We start from the raw sequence: 6,603 nt of genomic DNA, 5'->3' as shown, positions 1-6,603 counted from the left end.
GGACGGTGCAGTTGCTTTTTATGAAACTCTGCAAGCTTGTAGATCAGCAGATTTGTTGACTTTATTTTGTTTTAAGCTTGTAGATCAGCTGATTAGTTGAATTTTGTTTTTTGTATCCAGGCCAGGTTTTTTGCCTGTGAACTGAATCTAAATGATGGCTTTGTTTGGTTTTCCGAAAAACTACATTTCCCAGAATGCAGCAGCTAAGATGGCTGCTCGTTGGGCGTCAGCTGATTGAATCCACCTGAAGAGCAAAACACTGCTGGTAGAGAGGAGTATGTGTGTGCTGCTCTGTTAACCGGTAAGACTGTTTGCTTGTTTTTTGTATCAGCTATTTTACCATTTTACTGTTATTTTGGTTCTATGGTTTACAGTGAGAATGTGTTTTATATTGTCAGGAGTTTGCAGTTGTGGATGATTGCCTGTGTCCACTATTGTGTGGGGTGTGACCTCATCTCTTTAATGTAGGCATTTAACTAAAGAAATGTGACTATTATTGTGACTGTTAGGTCGCAGTTACTATCAAAACCTCCACCGGCTGGCAGTCTGTCCGTGTGACATCACACTTTTGCCCTACTCATATCTCTGCCATCGTTGCCCCTATCCATGCCAAACTTTCTACACACTCCTTGGCAGCCTGATTTCTCACATGGCCCTCCAGCGCCACCATCAGGCTGATTTTTACAAAACACATTTTCAACACTGCTCCTATAGATTTTGCCCTAAAAACACGCAAAGCGGTACATAGTATCTCAAGTCATTTCATCAACATGAATTTCCCATATTACCTCCTGATTGGCTACGATTGCCTTCTAAAGTTTGTGTATGCGACCTGACGGTCACTTATCTCCCAATTAGGGAGTCTTACTGGTAATATGCATGTGCAAAGGTGAACAAGGAAAGGGGTTGACATATATTCTGTAGTCCTTGATTCCGTGTAACTACGTGGTTAATCTGTAATATGTATTACTGTCATTGTTCTAGCAGCTACTGGTGGAGCCAGGGGCCTATGGTGCTAGTCCAATTTCATTCTCAATCAGTTTGATTTGTCAGCACCTGGCCGCAACACAGCTTCTCCGAGTCAGGCAATCCAAATCCAAATGTTTGGCTCCTAACCACCGAGCTCTGCTTCACTGTGTAGCTGGCTCTCGAAGGGACTCTCCATCGAGCAGTAAGCAAAACTCCACTATGTTCTCCCTTGTCGCACATTTGCTCTGTATTTTGTCACATTGCTAATGGTGGTTCTATCTGTTTCCACTGTAGGCAAATTAGGAGCCGCATCTGAATCTTGGAAGAGAAATGGCATGTGTTAATGGAAGCAACGGCATACTGTGAAACATGTGTTTCGAATGTAACCCCTGTTTGTTAAGTTCTGGAAAGAAGCATATTTTGAGTTAAAAGCCCCGGTTTTGGGAAGAACTTTATTTCATGTTTTAGGGGAACGCCCCCTTTAATAAAACAACGCTTATTGGGTTTTCACCTTGAGAACTGTTTCCGTGTGCTGGTTTGGGTTCAGACTTCACAATACTTAATGTTTAAAAACTTTGTTTAAAAACTTTATTTGAAGACATTTACTACTTGAAAACATTGTGATTTAAAAGACATGCCTACTTTGTTGAAAATGGTTAGGTTGTTAACCCTCTGTTTTGAAGGTTTACAACCTGATGACCAACTCTTCAACAAAGAAGACAACTAATGAAAAAGTTGGAAAATAAAGATATTGAGTTAAAACCTTGAGGAGTTCTTTGGAACAATTTTATGTCTGTTGCATATAGTCTTTTGCATACATGTTGTGTAGAGGTCAATTTGTGCTTTTACCAATAACTATGCCGATTAGTGTAAAATCGGCAGAGTCTCTGTCATTTATAGCGCCACCAGAAGGCCGAAAACACATTCTTCGATATTACTCTTTCAGATTTTATCCAAAAATCACACAAATAAGTACACAGTATCTCTACAGTGATGTAATCATGACGGATTTGTCCGATATCATATTCTATCTAATTGGCTAACATTGAATTCCAAGGTTTGCAGGATTGCTCCTTTTTGAACAAAATGTCTCAAACGCAGCCTGCTATTTGTGTGAGATTTTGCACACACATTCCCACTAGGCCAAGGAACAGATGCCACCCTTCTCACATTGGCCTGTTATAGCGCCACCAGCGGATCAATTTTTGCAAAACAAATGTTTGGAACAAAATGACTCAAATCCCGCATGCAGCGTCCGATTGCCGTGAAAGGCCCAAGAACACGTGGTACCCTTTTCACTTTGGCCTATTATAGTCACCACTAGGCCAAAAAAAAACACCTGACCTGCCGGAGACCTGTTCGGAGGAACACTGCTTCTAGTTTTTCTTTGATTTCTTCTTTGCTTTCCCTTGATGCTTTTTTGCTTTCCTGCTTTTTCTGCCTCGGCCACTTTATCGCTGCTTGCAGCTATATTTTGGTTTCTTTTTGTAAGATGACTTTATTTAATACATGGTCTAAATATAGTCGTTGAAATGCCGTATATAAAATGACTACACCCAGACGTGTAGCTTTTAGTGATGAATGGCTATTAAAATCATTTTACACCAATATTTGGCTATCAGTTCTGCAACGTGCAGTTGTTTTTAAAATAAATATATTTATTGAAATAGGGATTAACTTCAATTGTCTAAATTCGGTGTAAATATAAACGTAGATACGCCGACTATAATTTGTCGGCTAAATCTCGGCTAGATCTAAACGTATTAATGATCAATGGATATTATAATTATGTTAGTCCAATATTAGGAGATCAGTTAAAGGGGAGCTCCGGTCGTTTTCAAGGGCTTTTGTAACCCCATATTATCATATTCTAACTTGGAAAACAAAAAAGAATTTTATTTTTGTGGTACATTTCCATTTTTTTGGAAACGCGAAGCTATGACCTCACTTCCTACAGCACCAACCTCACTTCCTCCAGCACCCATAATCCTTTGCGCAAGCAGCGCTTGGAGAAGAGAGCCAAAGCTAAGCTAACAGCGTAACCATAATAACATCCTCGCTGCGTTGCTGTTTTAGTTTGTTTGTTGCTGTTGGTTGGAAGTCACGTAGTAAGAAGATGGGATGTTATGACCGCAGTGATGCTGAGCAGTTGTAGAAGTTTTGAAACGTGTGCAACTGTGTCGGTGAAACAACATGGCATTGTTGTTTTACCGTGGTGTTATGATTGAATGAAGCCGAGCGACAGAGCGAGCCCCGGGTGCTGCTGCTGCCTGCAGAACGATGGGACATGAATCTGCGGTTGTGTAGTGATTAGTAAACATTTCACAACAGATGACTTCCACCGAGATGTAATGGCAGGATTGATGGACACAATGCAAAGCTAAGAAAACAAAGACCACAATAAAGGAGAACGCGGTTCCATCTGTATTCCCCCAAATACAGTGAATGGACAACTGCTGAACTGTCCCTTGTAAAGCAGAACATAGGTATGTACTGTATGTTTGGAATTAAAATGCCACTCTACGAAACATAATGTATAATGTACAAGCAAAGGTTGCAACTTGATTCATGTTTGTAACACTTATTTTGTTGTCATCTCTTGTCTTTAGAATCATCCATCTAATGGGTGGAGAGGCTTCATATCAAGGTGTATTCTTTCAAGAGGTAGGACTACTTTTAGGCTATTGTTATTGCTAGCGATGCTAATCTTTAGCCTGTAACAGCAGTGCGGTTCCAACATTAATGTAAATGTGCGGGGCACCCAAAAGTGGTGAGATAAAAGTCAACAGAGGGGACTGTATTATAATGTATATGAATCGACAAACAACCCCTCCCCCAGTGGCTGCACAGTAATTATGATGTAACGTGAGCTATTATAAAAGATGATGATGATACTACACTCTGATTCCTAGTGTAGGCAACCAAACGTTGGGTACTTACAACTGTGAAGTGTGTGAATCACTAGAATATATTTTATTCAGACAAACTCATAAACAAACTGAATCCACATAACTCCATTAAAACACATAGCAGTACTGTAACACCCCCCTTCCCTCATTGACCATACATGAAGCTAGATCGCATTGTTTTTTTTAATGTTTTTTACTGATGTGCGTGGTCTAAATGTTATTGTTTTTCTAGATTGATATTGCTATGCATTTTGTTATATTGTTGTTGATGTACTGACATTATCCTATTATATTGATATACTGTATTACCTGCTTATTGTACATCGCTTTGGATTAAAATCTGCTAAATGCCTAAATTGTAATCATCCAGCACTTTTGCCAGTTACTTTTTATTCTTTTGTACTACACTGTTTTATAAAGTAGGGTTTAAACTTACAAACAAAAAACTGTTTAAATATGGAGATAAGAGGTTTGTGCCCGAGAGCAACCCCCCAACATTACATGAAATATGTAACATGGTAAAATGCAGTGTTACTGTTGTTAGCTTATAGATCTGTTCTTTTTTTTTTTGCAAACTGGTTTAGGATTCTCATTATTGCATGGTGTGATTACTAGAAATGGGGTAAAAGCTATGGCAACATTTTGAAATGTCATTGTAAAAAATCTGTGTACCCTGAAACATTTTTCCTCCTCTTTGTCTATAATTGCATAAGGTGCTGACACATCACATAATCCACCATGTCCAAGATGATGTCCATAGCAGTCCTGCGGGAAGACAGCGGTACAACTGTCTACATCGCCCTCTGAAGAGATGCCGTAGAAGAAGCAGCTTACAAGGAACTCCCAGGAATATTATTTACTCTCTCGATTCATACAGCAATGTGATCTCATTTTTTAATATTAGACTACTCTAAAGCCTCTTTCAACTCTAATGTTGCCTCGCCTGTGCTCTGTACACCCAGTAATAAGCTTGTTATTTTAATAAGTCAAATTGGGAAATAAGATAAAAGTGAGAGAATAATTTTCCAAATCCTAGGGAGAAAAATAATCATTTACAAGAATCGTGCTGCCCTTCTGCAGATATAAGTGTCTGCTAAATTTCTAAATTAGATCAGCTAACACAGGGAACATGTCAGAACCCTAAAACATCCGGGACAACCATGTCCTAGCTCTGGTCGAGAGTGTGCGCTGCTCAACCCATTTTCAGTATTGGCTACAGCACAAACTATTAGAATAACGGTTTCAATTTCAGGTGGACTACACACTAAAAAGGCATACAGCAGGCAACAAAGTATCAGGTTGTGAATAAAAACAATACATAACATCATGAGCTTTTTGGTTTCATCCTTGCAATCTGTCATGAAAATATGTATTTACCGGTAATATATTATTTGCTGGAGTAGAGCAGTGGTTCTTACTCTGGCGTCCCTGCAACAATCATATTTGAACTGGGGACCCCCCACCCTGATAAGCACTTAGACTGTAGGAGTTGAGGCATTACATTCTGCTCGATTCCGTTCCACAGATAAATATTGTGAAACTAGCCGATCTACAAGCTCAAACTCCCAGACTCAAAGGTTGAGAACCACTGGACTACAGTAATGCTCTGAAACAGAAGTACTTGCCACTGTGTTTGTTACATTGTACTGTGTTTACTGTGTTACAAATGGCAGGTTCACACAGCACTCCATACTGTGTACATTATATTTCTTACAAGTAAAAACAGAAAAGGAAAATCAAATGTATTGAATCTATTTTATTATCTATTATGACAAGGATCATAGAAATGTTCACATCTCTATGCATTTGTTATGTATAATACAATATAATGATGCCAGGGTAAGAAGACGTCGACTCTCCACTTGCGACGACTCTCCAGGACACTCCAAACGATACCGCAGTGCCTGCAGTGAGAAGAAGAAAATACTGTAACATGTTGCATTGTCTTTGTCACACACAAACGGTTCATCGCCATGGCAGCTTATCGTGTACATCAGGGTCTGCAACCTTTTACAAATGAAAAGTGCCATGGTTTTATTTTTTTAGATAGTGTGCCATGTCAACATGAATTTTAATGACAAGCCATCATAAGTGTGGACATTTTGATTGGAAGGACATAACAATCATTAGACTCTGAGCAATAAGTCACTTATCTCCCAGACTCCCTCCCCAGTCAGAGTTCATAGCTTTAATGAATGTAGAATTATATGCAGGATGTCATTTGCTGCAAATTAGGTGACTTAATTTAATTTACCATGTTTAAAATATATATTTGAAATAAAAATCCTGTCTCACACTTCTGCCAGTGTGCCAGTGATCACCCCCCCCCCCCCCCCCCCCTGTGCCAATGCTAAGGTTGCCTAGCCCTGGTTTTTGTCATGGACATACACATATTAAATATGACCAGAGACAGATCTGCTAGCCCTAAATATTAGCCTACTAGTGCTGTTGTTCTCAGTGTGTTGAGGGACCTTCAGTTGAAGATGGTTCAAATGGATCACAGGTCTATTTTCTGAGAGCAGTGGTGTAAGCAGTGCTTGTAAAATGAGGCTTTTGTACTTTGAATTATTTCCAGCTTTCTGTACTGGTACTTGACTCGAGCTCGAATCCAAATATAGTACTTGTACACCATTACAATCATTTGAAAACTTGAGTTACTTTGCACATAAATGATTATATTATAAAACCTAATTAATCAACTTTAGCCCTATTTTATATCCAGGCT

General features: G+C 39.2%; 1 long non-coding RNA gene across 1 annotated transcript; it reads left to right on the top strand.

Moving 5' to 3' along the window:
• Nucleotides 1-2,956: 2,956 nt before the first annotated feature.
• LOC308284465 lies at nucleotides 2,957-5,146 on the top strand. Its single transcript, XR_013962015.1, has 3 exons — nucleotides 2,957-3,455; nucleotides 3,579-3,633; nucleotides 4,592-5,146. It is a non-coding gene; the product is annotated as an uncharacterized lncRNA (long non-coding RNA).
• The last annotated feature ends 1,457 nt before the right edge of the window (nucleotides 5,147-6,603 follow it).

The sequence above is a fragment of the Nannobrachium achirus genome (genome assembly GCF_963921795.1).
Source record: "Nannobrachium achirus genome assembly, chromosome: 4".
Classification (NCBI taxonomy): domain Eukaryota; kingdom Metazoa; phylum Chordata; class Actinopteri; order Myctophiformes; family Myctophidae; genus Nannobrachium; species Nannobrachium achirus.
This window is presented reverse-complemented; position numbering and strand designations above follow the sequence as displayed.